At 43.2% G+C, this 17,233-nt stretch overlaps 2 long non-coding RNA genes across 7 annotated transcripts in view; one reads left to right on the forward strand and one right to left on the reverse strand.

The window, feature by feature from the left end:
* LOC141129032 (uncharacterized) overlaps positions 1-17,233 on the reverse strand; it is a 58,412-nt gene that overhangs the window by 25,231 nt on the left and 15,948 nt on the right. Inside the window, exons 4-6 of one of the 6 annotated variants that reach the window (XR_012241758.1) lie at positions 16,177-16,299; positions 12,537-12,614; positions 11,497-11,977 (exon numbers count right to left, since the gene is read on the reverse strand). This is a non-coding gene — a long non-coding RNA (uncharacterized lncRNA). Of the gene's footprint in view, positions 1-11,496; positions 11,978-12,536; positions 12,615-16,176; positions 16,300-17,233 lie in introns of those variants that run through there. The other 5 variants (XR_012241756.1, XR_012241761.1, XR_012241759.1 and 2 more) reach the window with 5 other exon arrangements.
* Positions 1-17,233, forward strand: part of LOC141129033 (uncharacterized) — a 98,135-nt gene that overhangs the window by 2,733 nt on the left and 78,169 nt on the right. The gene's annotated exons all lie outside the window — the stretch shown is intronic.

The following is a 17,233-nucleotide window of genomic DNA, read 5'->3' on the forward strand; positions in this document are numbered from 1 at the left end:
GTGCTGGGGGATATCAAGGGTGTATGGGGGAAAACAATGCTGAGGAGGGATCTGGGGTGTATAGGGGGTAGCAATGCTTGGGGTATCTTGGGTGGCTATAGTGTTCAGGGATGTAGAGAGGCTACAGTGTAGGGGGTATCAGGGATGTAGTGGGGTGACAATACAAGGGGTATCTTATGGTATATGATAACAGTGCTGGGCGAATATCTAGGGTGCAAAGAGGGATCAGAGTGCTGGGGGGATATCTGGTGTGTAGAGGGGTCAGAGTGCTGGGGGGATATGTAGGCGTTCAGAGAGGGATCAGAGTGCTGGGGGGATATTTGGGGTGTAGAGGGGTCAGAGTGCTCGGGGGATATGTGGGGTGCAAAGAGGGATCAGAGTGCTGGGGGGATATCTGGGGTTTATAGGGGTCAGAGTGCTGGGGGCATATGTGGGGTGCAGAGAGTGATCAGAGTGCTGGGGGGATATTTGGGGTGTAGAGGGGTCAGAGTGCTGGAGGGATGGAGGGATGTGTGGGGTGCAGAGAAGGATCAGAGTGCTGGGGGCATATCTGGGGTGTAGAGGGGTAAGAGTGCTGGGGGGATATGTGGGGTGCAGAGAGAGATCCGAGTGCTGGGGGAATATCTGGGGTGCAGAGAGGGATCACGGTGCTGTGGGGATATTTCGGGTGAAGAGGGGTCACAGTGCTGGGGGGATATCTAGGGTGCAGAGGGTTCAGAGTGCTGGGGGGGATATAATATACTTGTTACAACTGTCCTGAGCATCATTCTAGCAAATATATTGTATGCACAGGACAGCTTTATTACTTTATATATGTAGTATTTTCCCACTGTTTCTTTGCAGTACAGAATGATTGTTCATGTAGTTAAAGCGGAGCTCCACCCAAAAGGTGCCTACTTGATGTCTGTTTATATGAGCTGTTTCCATTGTAGGGGCCCCAGAGCATTACTTTGCCCAGGGGCCCATGATGCTATTAAGATGGCCCTGGCTAGGATGGGGGTTCACCTTCCAGCAGGACAATGACCCCAAACACACTGCTATAACAACACTTAAGTGGTTTAAGGGGGAAACATGTAAATTTGTTGGAATGGCCTAGTCAAAGCCCAGACCTCAATCCAATAGAAATTATGTGGTCAGACTTAAAGATTGCTGTTCACAAGCGCAAACCATCCAACTTGAAGGAGCTGGAGCAATTTTGCAAGGAGGAAAGGGCAAAAATCCCAGTGGTAAGATGTGGCAAGCTCAAATAGACTTATCTAAAGCGACTTGGAGCTGTGTTAGCTACAAAAGGTGGCTCTACAAAGTACTGACTTTAGGAGGATGAATGGTTATGCACATTGACTTTTTTTGTTATTTTGTCCTATTTGTTGTTTGCTTCACAATAAAAAAAAAAAAAAACATCTTCAAAGTTGTGGGCATGTTCTGTAAATTAAATGATGCAAATCCTCAAACAATCCATGTTAATTCCAGGTTGTGAGGCAACAAAACATGAAAAATGCCAAGGGGGGTGAATACTTTTGCAAGGCACTGTAGACTCCTATAGCTTTGAGTACAAACCTTGGGTGCACCGTACTGTGCAGAACGATACCTATTTGACAGCCAGCAGGGAGGGGCGGGGCCAGAGCGCCAGTGATGCTCTGACCCGCCCCACGCAGCTTGAATGCTCAGGACTTGGAGGCCGCTGGGTAGGAGCTGGAGTGGGAGCTGCTGAGTCGGCAGCACTGAGAGCCCGCCTGTGGAAGTGGCATTGTGGATGGTGTCATGGTGAGCCCAGCTGTCCAGCACTGTTTGCACCAAAGGGCTTGGAATGCCCGGAGGGATGCTCCCTCCTCCACCCCTCCTTCTGCCTGCATGATTTGATTGGTATAGGTGAGTCCAGTGCTGGAGGTAGGCACATAGCCAAAAGTTCACATGCACTGTATCTCCACTGGAAAAGGGGGTACTACATGGATGGAATAATGGTGCTGGGGGATATCAAGGGTGTATGGGGGAAAACAATGCTGAGGAGGGATCTGGGGTGTATAGGGGGTAGCAATGCTTGGGGTATCTTGGGTGGCTATAGTGTTCAGGGATGTAGAGAGGCTACAGTGTAGGGGGTATCAGGGATGTAGTGGGGTGACAATACAAGGGGTATCTTATGGTATATGATAACAGTGCTGGGCGAATATCTAGGGTGCAAAGAGGGATCAGAGTGCTGGGGGGATATCTGGTGTGTAGAGGGGTCAGAGTGCTGGGGGGATATGTAGGCGTTCAGAGAGGGATCAGAGTGCTGGGGGGATATTTGGGGTGTAGAGGGGTCAGAGTGCTCGGGGGATATGTGGGGTGCAAAGAGGGATCAGAGTGCTGGGGGGATATCTGGGGTTTATAGGGGTCAGAGTGCTGGGGGCATATGTGGGGTGCAGAGAGTGATCAGAGTGCTGGGGGGATATTTGGGGTGTAGAGGGGTCAGAGTGCTGGAGGGATGGAGGGATGTGTGGGGTGCAGAGAAGGATCAGAGTCCTGGGGGCATATCTGGGGTGTAGAGGGGTAAGAGTGCTGGGGGGATATGTGGGGTGCAGAGAGGGATCCGAGTGCTGGGGGAATATCTGGGGTGCAGAGAGGGATCACGGTGCTGTGGGGATATTTCGGGTGAAGAGGGGTCACAGTGCTGGGGGGATATCTAGGGTGCAGAGGGTTCAGAGTGCTGGGGGGGATATAATATACTTGTTACAACTGTCCTGAGCATCATTCTAGCAAATATATTGTATGCACAGGACAGCTTTATTACTTTATATATGTAGTATTTTCCCACTGTTTCTTTGCAGTACAGAATGATTGTTCATGTAGTTAAAGCGGAGCTCCACCCAAAAGGTGCCTACTTGATGTCTGTTTATATGAGCTGTTTCCATTGTAGGGGCCCCAGAGCATTACTTTGCCCAGGGGCCCATGATGCTATTAAGATGGCCCTGGCTAGGACGGGGGTTCACCTTCCAGCAGGACAATGACCCCAAACACACTGCTATAACAACACTTAAGTGGTTTAAGGGGGAAACATGTAAATTTGTTGGAATGGCCTAGTCAAAGCCCAGACCTCAATCCAATAGAAATTATGTGGTCAGACTTAAAGATTGCTGTTCACAAGCGCAAACCATCCAACTTGAAGGAGCTGGAGCAATTTTGCAAGGAGGAAAGGGCAAAAATCCCAGTGGTAAGATGTGGCAAGCTCAAATAGACTTATCTAAAGCGACTTGGAGCTGTGTTAGCTACAAAAGGTGGCTCTACAAAGTACTGACTTTAGGAGGATGAATGGTTATGCACATTGACTTTTTTTGTTATTTTGTCCTATTTGTTGTTTGCTTCACAATAAAAAAAAAAAAAACATCTTCAAAGTTGTGGGCATGTTCTGTAAATTAAATGATGCAAATCCTCAAACGATCCATGTTAATTCCAGGTTGTGAGGCAACAAAACATGAAAAATGCCAAGGGGGGTGAATACTTTTGCAAGGCACTGTAGACTCCTATAGCTTTGAGTACAAACCTTGGGTGCTTTGGGTTTTTCCTTGCCTCTTATCCCTCTCCCTCCATCTCTCCTCCTTCCCCCCCCCCCCCCCCTCCTCAATCTCTCTCTCTCTCTCTCTCTCTCTCCCCCTCTCCCTCTCCCTCTCCCTCTCCCTCTCCCTCCCTCTCCCTCTCCCTCTCTCTCCCTCTCTCTCCCTCTCTCTCTCAAATTTAACTTTTATAGTAAGTGCTAGCTACCAAGGGTTAGTGTGCTAAGTACTGCTGCCTGAGATACATATTTCCTTCGTACAGTTTCTATTGGTTGGCATTATATTTTGTATGGTATAATCAAGGGTTAATCCCCTTAAATCTGATAAACCTCACAGTCAATAATTTTGTCATGCGATTGGAGTATGCTTGTTGGCATGTGTTTTGTATTGCGATTTGTTCAATAAACATTTCTGTTAAAAAAAATAAAAATAGGCCACTGGGTTGCCAAGTGTGCACATTAATTGGTATGTACGTGTGTAAGTGCACGCATGAATGCGAGCAGGATGATCTATTGCCTCTTTGCCTAGAAGTATGAGCATGTGAGCGATGCACACACATGAATATGAGCATAAGCCTGCACTGGTTTTCTGGTGCTGGGAATCTGGTTTAATTTACAGTGTGCTGCAGTGATTTCTGTGTCTCACAATGGACTTCAGTTGAAATGGATTAACACTACCTTGCCTCCATTCATCAGGTACAGCTGACAAGCAGAAGGAGCTCATAAGACTTGCTGGTGGGCAGCATTAAATCATGGGAGATGAAGTTCAGGAAATAAACTTTACTATGGCAGTTAAGAGACTATCGGACTATAATTTCCAATGTGAGCCTGGTATAAAGAGAAACAGATAAAGAGAGCTGTATTTTACAGACTGAATACATAGAGATTTGGGATTTCCTCTTTGGCTTGAGGATACTGAGGTGTGCATATCTCTGCACCTGTGTGCACATCAACCTGCTACAAGTCTGCAGCCATGTGCCTCAGCAGCCTGACCAGATTTGTTCCAGGCAGATCCAGAAGTGAGCTGACATCTGAATAGCGGGACCCCTGTATCATTGGGACTGGTGAGAGGACACTGCTGCCATTAACCTGTTTCTGCTAGCAGAGACTGAGCACAAGGGGAATGGTCATCAAAATGGCAGCATTATTTATTGCATGCAAACTTTACTGGGGCTGTACTCATGTGCTCCACCATAAAGACCCAAATGCTAGCTGGCTGAAGAACTAGGGCTAAAAACTGCTCACATAGATAGCCGATTGACAAGAACTGCCTATTGTCCATAGTAAGATGTACCTCTTTAGAAAGTCTTAACTTTTATCGCTGCCTTTCCTATAGAGTGAATCCTAAAGTGGATATAGCCTTCTGTTTACAGGGGAGTATTGATTATTATGCTGGTGCTGTTTTCTAATGCCATTACTAATTGCTCTCCTGGCATCTCCTCTCTGGTGAGTGCACCCATAGAAACCCACTTTCTATGGGGACACTTGTGTGGGCTTGCTCCCAAGCCTTGCTGTCTGTGTCTATTGACAGGGACAGCAGGACTCGGCTCCGGCCCGTTCCCTCATCACTGGCTTTGATTGACAGCAGAGGGAGCCATTGGCTCAGCAAAGCCAGCGAGACCAGGGAGTAAGGGGAGAGAAGAGCTGCAGAAGTGCACAGTGCTGGATTGAATGAGGGCTTACAGTAGGTGGGTAAAAAGGGGGGGTGAAATCTGTTTAGGCTTTATAACCACTTTAAAAAGTGAAACGAAAACCCTTTTTGCCAAGGTGTAACTGATGAACAGATGCTCTTGCCAATCTAAATTAAAGATTCCAATTAGTCTCCTGATTTATTTCAGTAACCAAACGTGTACAAAGAAAAAATTGGCCAAAGTTTCAAAGCAGCAATCGTCTTTTGTCATGTTGCATCACCACAATCACAAACTGGTCTAATGATAAGTACTCCCTCTAGCAGAGTGCCTGCTGCACAATTTGAGCCCCACCAATAGGGGCTCGAGAGAAGACCAGGTATGTCTAGAGCCTACACTATGGTAGAAGTCTTAGTATATGTGAATGCTTTATATGGCCCTCCTAAAAAAAGCACCGCTCATCACCCTGAATGTAGCAAATGAGGTAGATATGTAGCATAAAAAACAATAATAAAACAATAATTTATACTTTAGCAGCCACTAAAAAACATGATACATAGTAAAAACAATAAAATAAACACTCAAAGTGACAGAGTCCCTTATAATATTGCAGCAGCGCTCCTTCTCAAATATTCAATGATGGCAAGTTTCAATATACTGTTCATATATAGCAATGTGATTCAGCAATGGATGACATATGTTAGATGTTTTGATCGTGAAGAAACACCTCCCACCAAACAATTCACCACGTGAGATGATCTCCCCTTTGGGAATGCACTCACCACATATGTGGAGATAATGCGCCTTGGATCTTATCACTTAATCTCCACCGCTCAACTCCAACCAGATTTTTAAGCCGCGTCATATAAGGATGTTCAGAATGATTAGTAGATTCAGCGGTACCAGCATCTAAAGTTACTTACAGGTCTTGCTTTGGTCCATCTCCTTCAATGTAATTAGCAGCATTCTGGAGCCAAAGGGAGAATCAGGGCATGCCAAGTTCAACTTTCACATGAAAGAGCTTCGTTAGGCAGGTGCTGGCACTCTCTCCTTCCGTGTTTTTGTTGTTCAGACAGTGGTTTGGCTCGCTGGGACTGGTAGTTCACCACCCCCACGTGGATGTCTTTTAGGAAGCGCACAGTGCTGGATTGAATGAGGGCTTAGGTGGGTAAAAAGGGGGGGTGAAAACTGTTTAGGCTTTATAACCACTTTAAAAAGTGAAACAAATACCCTTTTTGCCAAGGTATAACTGATGAACAGATGCTCCTGCGAATCTAAATTAAAGATTCCAATTAGTCCCCTGATTTATTTCAGTAACCAAATGTGTACAAAGAAAAAATTGGCCAAAGTTTCAAAGCAGCAATCGTCTTTTGTCATGTTGCGTCACCACAATCACAAACTGGTCTAATGATAAGTACTCCCTCTAGCAGAGTGCCTGCTGCACAATTTGAGCCCCACCAATAGGGGCTCGAGAGAAGACCAGGTATGTCTAAAGCCTGCACTATGGTAGAAGTCTATTTACAGTCTACTGTTGACTCTAAGAAGTCTCTGCCATTCTATTTATTTGTGGCAGGTTCCTTTAGGATGATTTTGATGGACCTATTCTTGCTGTACTTTAACTAGGTACATATAATATGTATAGCCAGCAGGGTCCAAGTTACACTAGTAGGTCCCTAAGAATTTCTTATAGATGGAAATATCTATGGAGCCTGGTGTCCTGGTGGATGCTTCTCATTAGAATATATCTCCTTTATATAAATAAGTAGCGGTAGAAATCCTTCCAGATGTACACAATAATATAGAGAAAGAGAACGGGGGACCCCAATAGTGAAGTATGTAAAAACTAGGTATTTATTTGATTACAGCCAAGATAGGTACTCACATAAAAGCAGGTAAATAGAGTAAAAAACAAAACGAGCAGCAAACTCGTGGCCTGATGTCACTTCCAGTGCCTGTCTATTCCAAAGCGTATCGTCACAATCACGTGACTTCACCAGGGACGTCATGTGATCGTGACAATACGCGTCGGAATAGACAGGCATCGGAAGTGACGTCAGGCCTTGATCTTGCTGCTCGTTTTGTTTTTTACTCTGTTCACCTGCTTTTATGTGAGTACCTATCTTGGCTGTAATCGAATAAATACCTAGTTTTTACATACTTTACTATTGGGGTCCCCCATTCTCTTTCTCTATATTAATGATGTGTACATCTGGAAGGACTTCTACTGCTACTGATTTATATAAAGGAGATATATATTCTAATGAGAGGCATCCACCAGGACACCAGGCTCCATAGATATTGCCATTTATAAGAAATTCTTAGGGACCTACTGCAGAACTCCGGAATTCTGGATAACCTCTTACTATTTTACACTGTTACCTTACAGCAGTAAGGTAAGGAGCCATTGCACCCTGAGGTGTGACTGCAGAAAAAATCACTAATTCACACCATCCCTACAACACAGAGGGGTTAATTTACTAAAGGTAAATAGACTGTGCACTTTGCAAAGTGCAGTTGCACTCTGCAAGAGCAGTTGCTCCAGAGCTTAGTAAATGAGCTGAAGCTTTGCCGACTTCCATCATCCAATCATGTACAAGCAAAAATGCTGTTTTTCTATTTTCCTTGCATGTGATTGAGTATTCTTTGCAATACCTTGCTTTGTGAAGCTTTACCTCATTTACTAAGCTCTGGAGCAACTGCACTTGCAGAGTGCCATTGCCCTTTGCAAAGTGCACAGCCTATTGGCCTTTAGTAAATTAACCCCAGAGTGTCAGTTGGAATCCAGCATTTTATTTTCTGCACTGCATCCACCAACATCTGTTTGAAGATTTATGCTCTCTTTGGACTTACCCCCTTTTTTTTTGGCACTAGCACTTTATTCTGTTTAGGATAGCATTGATTTGGATGCTATTCCTTTGTACGATATTCACCTATATCGCACATTGGAAGTTTATCACTCATATAATTTTGAGTACTCAGCACTTTAGATTGTCTACTATTATTTTGTATTTATATTGTGTCTTTTAAAGTGTATGTATTTGAATACTTTGGAGTCTATCATTCTGAACACTTAGCACTTCATAGTAGTCACTTAGCACTTTATTTATACTTGTTTATTATCACTTGGAGCGCAGCACTACCCATTGATTTTAAATTTACTGTGCTTAACCCTTTTATCCCCCTGTCCTGGGAGATCTGCGGAGCAGCTGGGTGGGCTGGTAGTACCTGCAGGCGGTTTAGCTTGGAGCAGTTCTACAAGAGAAGAGGCCCCCCTCGTGTCCTCCTCCTCTGCCCGCTGTGTGCTCCTCTGGCCCCCTGTCCTCCTTTCCGGCCACCTCCGCCCCAAGTGCTCTTCTGGTTCAGTGTCTTCCTCCTCCGCCCCCCTCACCGCCCGCAGCCGGCTTCCCTCCTTGCCTCCTCCGTTGGTTGGGGGGATGAGGGGGCGGAGGAGGAAGACACGGGACCAAAAGAGGACATGGGGCAGAGGAGGACACGGGGGGGGGGAGGACAGGGGGCCAGAGGAGCACACAGGGGGGCAGAGGAGGAGGACACGAGGGGGGCTGAAGGAGGACTCAGGGAACAGCAGGGAATGATCGGTGTGGTGGGAGGGACAGCTGCATGCACTGATCTCCCTGCATGGCTTTTCAGGCGCAGGAGGAAGAGAAGGAGAAGCCGCTGTTAGTTGAAAAGCCATGCAGGGAGATCGGTGCTCACAGCTGTCTCTCCCCCCGCACAGATCATTCCTGGCTGTGAACCAGGGCATGTGTGCAGTGTGGGTCCCTCCTCGCCTCTCCTGCTGGCTGGGAGGGGATGTGTCAGGATGGAGAGCGGAGGAAGGGGCCAGAAAATATGTAATTTCCCGACCCCTTTCTTTTCTGAATTGGACACAGTGAGTGATCGCTCCTGTGTCCTCTGATAACTGAGCAGTTTATGAATGAACGGGAGCTGCTGTCTCCTGTTTATTCATTTTCAATGCTGGGAAAGGGACTGGGGAATCTCTGTCCTCAGTCCCTTTCTCTGTCTCAAAGGGGAGATGTCAGGGGTCTGTTTAGACGCCTGATATCTCACCAAAGCCCATCAACAGGGCTGATTTAAAAAAATGCAATATATATTAAAAAAATTATAAAAATAAAATTGTAAAAAAAATATAAAATAAAAAAACTACCGACACCACTACCCCCTGCCCTACCAACACTGTCCACTGCCCCAACCCCCCCCCCCCCCAAAAAAAAAGCATTGTGAAAAAAATGAAAAATAAATTAAATTGTAAAAAAATAAAAAACTACTGACACCATCCACTGCCCTACTGACACTATCCACTGTCCTACTGACGCCGTCCACTGCAATGGATGATGTCAGCAGTGTGAAAAGCAGTGTGAAAGAAATCTAAAAAAAATTAAATAAATAAATAAACAACAACATTTTTAAAAATAATACTGTCCACTGCCCTACTGACACTGTCCACCCCCCCACCCCCCCAATCATTGTGAAAAACATAAAAATACAAAAATAAATAGTAAAAAAAATCTTAAAAATAAAAAAAATTCTGACACTGTCCATTGCTCTACTGACACTGTCCACTGCCCTACTGACACCATCCACAGGCCCCCAAAAAAGCATTTTGAAAAAATACAAAAAAAAAAAAAAAAATACAAAAAAAAAATTGTAAAAAAATAATAATAAAAAATAAAAAGAAATAACTACTGACACTTTCCACTGCCCTACTGACACCATCCTGCACATACTACCCACAGCTGTACACTCCACACTCTTCACGTGCACATTATATCCACCTTCATACACTCCGCACTCCTCTCCTGCACATGATACCCACCACCACACACTCCATACTCTTCTCCTGCACATAATACCCACCGCCATACACTGTACACTCCTCTCCTGCACATACTACTCACCACCGTACACTCCGCACTCCTCTCCTGCACATACTACTCACCGCCGTACACTCCGCACTCCTCTCCTACACATACTACTCACCACCATACACTTCACACTCCTCTCCTGCACATACTACTCACCGCCGTACACTCCTCTCCTGCACACACTACCCACCTCCATACACTCTGCACTGCTCTCCTGCACATACTACCCACCTTCATACACTCCGCACTCCTCTCCTGCACATGGTACCCACCACCACACACTCCATACTCCTCTTCTGCACATAATACCCACCGTAGTACACTCTGCACTCCTCTCCTGCACATACTACTCACCACCGTACACTCCGCACTCCTCTCCTGCACATACTACTCATCGCCGTACACTCCGCACTCCTCTCCTGCACAAACTACTCATCGCCGTACACTCCGCACTCCTCTCCGGCACATATTACCCACCGCCGTACACTCCGCATTGTACATTCCCAATTAACATTACTGCATTCTGCACTACGTAAGTCATCTCAGACTCTAATTAATTACACCTCCTTTAAGCCACGCCCGATATGTAATGCAATTTAAGCCACATTTCGCCACGGCGCGATATGCGACGCGGTTTTTTTGCAATGCACACGGGCCCACTCATTTCATGATACGCCCCTGGCTACATATAGTAAACTTTATGAATTTATTTTGTGGTATCTGTGTTGGTGTGTTGGTGTGTTGGCTGCAGTATCTGTGCTGAGCTGGTGGTCAGATGTAGAAAGTTGTGGAGCTGATGGAGATGGAAGGATGCATTTTCTGATATAAAGAAACGATCAATACAGTCACAGATTCTTGGTTCATCTGTTGATTTGATTACCATAGGGGAGTTTACACAGGTGATGTGATGATGGGATCTAAAGATTGGATCTATACCCTATATGAACTTCAGTAATGGACATTTGTTTTGATGGTGTTTGGGACATTTTATCATGCACCATTGTGACAATTGTAAATGTGAATTTTTCCAGTGCTGCTAATGTTATAATTCATTGTAACATATTTGTGATTATTTATTTTTTTATGTATAGTAGCAGCTATCATTATTTTAGTAATAGACATGATTATTGGTCTATGAGTGCAGGGAGAGAGGGATCATTTTGATTACTTCTTATGTTTATTTTTATTTTGTGGTACCATTTTCTACATGCCAAAAAAAATTTTATTTATTATTTATTGAAGAATTTTTTACATAGAATATGTCTGAGATGACTGTGGTGCCAGGAAATCCCATCATGGCCATAAACATTAAACATATTTATAATGCATCCTCTTAATAACTACATTAGAAAAGCAACAATAATTACTTAAAAATGCTTAGAAACAGGCTGTGATATCCTGGATATATAAATTCTCTGGGTGTGTGAGTCAGTCTTGTAATTACCAGACTTCCACAGAGTCGATAAACACAGTTTTATTTTACCTAGGAAATCATAGGATAACCATAAAAACAGTCAAAAAATTGTACAAAACGGCTACGCAAACCAAAATGCTCCAAACAGATGTATATTCAACCAATGGCTAAAACCAGCCTACTTGCCCACAGATGCAGATGTTCCGGGATAATTCCTCAGCTTTGACAGGCACCTGCAATGATGTTGTGTAGCCGGGCTGTGCTGAAGAGCTAGTGGGAAAAGTAGGAGCTTGTGATGTCCAGTGCTATCCATGCCACTGGGATCGAAACCTTCCGTCCGATTTCTAAATTCTAAATAAATTTCACCTTATAAGCAACGTTTACTTTTAAAAATAAGTGTGAAATTCAAAACTCCGGTGGATGTAACAAGCTGTCCGCTTGCCCCCTTCTCAGTGTATCCTTAGTGCGGACGAGTGCGGGGTGTAGCAAGATGGTGGCGACGGAACGTCACTTCCTTTACAAAACACTGGAAAAACAAAGAGGAAGCCACTGGAGGGATGGACTATGACAACATGTTTCGTGCACCTCCACCTTGTCAAGATAGAGCACAGCAATGAACTCATCTCTCTGCTCTTCTATCAGCATGCGCCTTGTGAGTATAGGAGCATTGCAACACAACTGACTAGCTTTGTGTGCTGCTTCATTCTCTGGCAGCCTGAGCTCTGTTGTACAGTAAATTGTGAGAGACTAATGTCAAGGAAAAAAGAAGCCATAAGGACTGCCACCAACTCAACCTTAAAGGGCATACCTCATCCTGAATAAACATAAAGCTAAATAAATGGGACTTTTAAGGTTGCAAAAATGTCGAAAAAACACAATTGATTTTATTCAGTACAAAAGAATGAATATAAAAAACACAAGAAACCTCTAAAAAAAAGTGCTATATGTAAAACATGCTTCAAGAACTCAATAAAGGGCTAGTAAAAACATTTCCTATAGGGACATTGTTATGCTTGCAAAATAAATACACATTTACAGATGTATGTCAAAGAGGAAGTAAACTTCCATCTTTAAATGTTACCTACAAGCGAATTCAGCTGCTCCAGGTGTGTAAGCAGGGCTCCAAGTTTAACAGCCCGTAGGTAGGGGTGCACACCCTGTCACTGCAAAAGAAACTTATGTGAAGAAACGGAGGATGACTGCACTACTATACATGATGCAGTTAGGATTTATTGGAAAAGTAAAAACATCAGCACACAATGGTACATGAGAAGGGGGACACGGGTGACGCGTTTCACACGGCTCGCATGCTTTGTCAGACAAAACGTTTATGTAAAACGTAGTGTAGAGACATTCTGCGACAAACGCATGTAATGTGGACAGTGCAATGTGTAGGTGGGGCTTAGTGTTGGTGTGGCTTGAGTGTAGGCGGGGACACAGGGGGCCCCATGATCTTCTATTGCCCGGGGGCCCCATGAGTTGTCAATACGCACCTGCAAGGAGTATTCATTAATTGTGTCCTTTGTTCACATTTTCAATCAAAAGCTGGACCCAATGGTTAAATGAAGGGGAAGGGGGACTCCAGGAGCTACCGGGGGGTATCTAGGAACACCATATTTGAACACCCACACATGTGGGCATCTATGAAGTACTGTGTGAATAGTGGTTATTTTTTCAATCCACCATAAACCTCCTCCCCTTCTTTTTTTTAGCATAGCTCCCAACTGTCCCTGATTTTGAGGGACTGTCCCTGATTTGGAACAAAGTCCCTCTGTCCCTCTTTCCTATTCATTTGTTCCTCATTTTGATCTGATCTATATAGTTGTGTATAAAATGCACTTTTTATCTTTCAAAAAGTGTTGCCCAGTGCTAAACCTTTCATCTAATTTCTAAATTGCTGCATATGTAAATTTCAAAAGCCTGTATAAAGGAATAGTAGTGGTAAAAAAAAGCACTTGTGGGTTTAATTTATCATTTTTTTGTAAAATTCTCCTTTAAGGGGCCTTGGCAGGGAGTGTATATTATGCCTACATACTTTTGCTAATAGCTATCTCAAAAAGTTGGGAGGTATGATTCTAGGCCTTAAAGTGATTGTAAACGATCACCTTGTAAAACAACCAATTCAGTTTAAAATAGAAATGAAAAGCAAAACATTTGTGTATAGATATAAAAATCTCTCTCTCTCTCTCTCTCTCTCCCTCTCTCCCTCTCTCCCTCTCTTTTTTATAAGTGATCATATTCCCTTTGTGCTCAGCTGAATAAATGCTGGGGGAGGAGAAGCAGTTGTACACTGAGCTTCCCAGTGAGATAGATAGTTTAGCTCTTAAGACATTGTTATTCCATCCATGGATTACTTTTGTGAGACTATGTTACTTAAAAACGCGTTACACAATACTTTATTTTCTAAACACCAATGATGTTTTCAGAATGTTTACAGAATGATAAGCAAAGTATATAGTATAATATATTGGCTAACATATGAAATGGAAAGCCCTTTTACCTGCTTCTGAAGCTGGCCATACACATAAAAAAGCGAAATCCGTAGATTCCCCCATCCATGTTAAACAGCATAGATGGATGAATCTAACACTTGCAGCAATTTTATTCTGATGGCTGATTGGTTACATGTAAGCGGGTTGAAATTAAGCTAGCTAGATTCTGCCCCGCACGGAAGGGTAAGAGTTAATGCCTTTCCAGGTTCTCTAATTTTGGTGTTTTTTTTTGGATCCACCCCTCTGGTAAAAGAGGGACAGTGGTCCGGAGCCGTAGTGGAGAAGAAAGAGAGTCCTCCAAGAGGCCCAAGAATTCCAGGGGGCCAATTCCTCCACATAGACAGCTACGCAGGGCAAAACACAGAGTAGCTCCTTATGACCGAATGAGCCTTCTGCAGAGTAAGGACCAAAAGAAGGAAGATAGTACCCCAGGTCCAGTTAGATTAATGACCGCTTCAGGGCTCAGTGAGGGAAAGTAAGGGGGATACATAAAAAACATTGGGGAATCCTCACAAATAGACCATGACTCGCACAGATAGTCGGCCAGACCCCTAAAATGGTAACTCAAGGGGGAACAGAATCTGGATGACATTTTAATCCATTCTGAGTTTACAAAGGTACCGACAAATGAATGGCTTTCAGAATATCCAAAAACAAAAGGGATATTCCACTGTGGAAAGTGTCAAATGTCCCCGTTCGTTGAGCGGACCAATGTATTCACGGATTCTGGGAAAGAAAAGAGGTACCAGATAAAAGATCTCATTAATTGTTCCACGTCTCGGGTGATATACTGTATATGCTCACTTGCTCATGTGATAAGATCTACATTGGTAAGACCAAAAGACAGCTTAAAATACGGGTCGGTGAGCATATGAGGGAAATCAAGGAGAAAAACCCCGAAAAGCCTCTGGCTAAACACTTCTGTATATTTCACAAAGTTAATCTGGGTGGCATGAAGATCAAGGGTATTTATGCCCTAAAATTATCACCAAGAAGAGGAGACTTCAAAACAGTGCTGTTTAGAAAAAAAAATGGTGGATTTATACGTTGAGATCGCTGGTTCCTTTTGGCCTGAATACTGAGATGAACCTTCAGATCTTTTTGGTGGAGTGAAATAGACAATAGTGTCAGGCGGTTTCTCCCAGTCGTTGACATCTTCTCTTGGATTAAACATTATAATAGATGTAGGCAGGCTTATTTAAGCACCTCATATTTTCTTTTTGATTTTTTAAAATGTGTAGTCGTTACACTTTTTGATCTGCCACAAATGTTTAGTGACCTTTTATTGGGTGAGATCCTTGAGGGACATGAGGGAATTGAAGTGCCATAGTAATTGTTTACGTTAGTGAATGGGAATCTGTTAGATTTTAGGATGAAGTTACAACAGTGTCACTTAAGGAGATGTGCAACAGGCGGCTATGGCTATAATCTTTACCAATATAAGGGGACAAATTGACAGATACACGTTGTCCTAACAAAGCTATGCTTGCACATTAGTGAAATGCGTTGACGTCATTGGTGCATCACGGGACGTCATGTAGACACGCCCCAACATTCGAACTTCATCAACAGCGGGATTCTTGAGATGATAGAGAGTTAGACTGAGGCACACCAAGAGCTGCACTATCTGGCTATAGAAGGCAGATGACAGTGATTTAATCATGCTTCAGGAGCACGGTAAGACCTATATATTACATGTAATTTGCTGCCTAGCAGGAGGACTCTAAGCAACAAGTCCCCTTGTGGACTTGTGCTTGGCTGGGTTAAGCTAGGGCTAGCAGGGGGTGTGTATGCACTGCGCAATTGAAGTACTACTTGTGTAACTGCTTTGCCTTTCTGCGGTCAGCTTGCATACTCAAATTTCACCCAAGTGCCTGTCACTATATAAGCTTACTCGCTCGTCACTGACTGGACTTTCTGGTATCTTTATAAATAAAAACAGCGCTCATTAAAACTAAATAAACAAAATGTACCCTTAAAGTCCCATTTCAAAAAGTGTCCTTCTAAAGGATTTATAACATTCCCAAGTCCAAAATGGGTCAAGCAACTCCAGTGATGTCCCCTCTGATGAAGCTTCTATGTGATGTTACCCTCCCGTCTGTGAAAAATCTTGAAAGAAAAAATACTATATACGGTGTAGTATGTCTGATACCATCAATAAATACCATGCGTTTATACTGTGCTTACAAAAAAAAAAGCCCCATCAAATCCAAATGTGTTCATATATACGTACCCTTACCCTCATGTATCTCAAATAAAGCCTTTCATAATATTTGCATGAGTCTGTCGTTTGTTGTCTCAACTTCTCCTCCAGACGGATTCTTTCCCTCCTCATCACAATATGGTGTTTTGGAAACTCCAAAAAATGAAAAAAAAAAACTCACATTAGTGTGATACTGTAACAACTTATTTCATCAACTGCAAAATCATATTACTCACATAACTTCATCTATAAGTACATCTCTTTAAACCTAGTATCAAATCTCCCGTGCATATTATATATATATATGTATCAGCCGCTCTAAGTACCTTACCGAAGGTGAGATTATAAGTGCATCCTCAAATAATCCTGATGAACTTTAATCACTTTTGCATCCAAACAAAATGCATATAGCCTATGATGCCCCTTTAAGCCCAGTGCAGTGTCAGGACCCTTATGCAATATATATATATATATATATATATATATATATATATATATATATATATATATATGTATGTATGTATGTATATATATATATATATACACACACACGCTATATTACCAAAAGTATTTGGACACCTGCCTTTACACACACATGAATTATAATGGCATCTTAGTCCTTAGGGTTCAATATTGAGTTGGACCACCCTTTGCAGCTATAACAGCTTCAACTCTTCTGGGAAGGCTGTCCACAAGGTTTAGGAGTGTGTCTATGGGAATGTGTGACCATTCTTCCAGAAGCGCATTTGTGAGGTGAGGAACTGATGCTGGACGAGATGGCCTGGCTCGCAGTCTCCGCTTGAATTCATCCCAAAGATGTTCTGTTCGGCAGTGTTAATTTTGGCAGCAAATTTGGATTTAGTTTTAGTCTTAGGACTAAAATGGCATTTTAGTTTTAGTCCCATTTTAGTCTTCTGCAATTGTTTTAGTTTTAGTCGTATTTAGTCGACTAAATCCCCAGTACATTTTAGTCGACTAAAATGTTCTACGTTTTAGTCTTACTAAAATCTCCAGTACATTTTAGTCGACTAAAACTCATTTTAGTCGTCTAAAATCTAATGGGTGTAATTAATTGTAATGCATTAGT

Source organism: Aquarana catesbeiana, linkage group LG02 (genome assembly GCF_042186555.1).
Source record: "Aquarana catesbeiana isolate 2022-GZ linkage group LG02, ASM4218655v1, whole genome shotgun sequence".
Classification (NCBI taxonomy): Eukaryota; Metazoa; Chordata; class Amphibia; order Anura; family Ranidae; genus Aquarana; species Aquarana catesbeiana.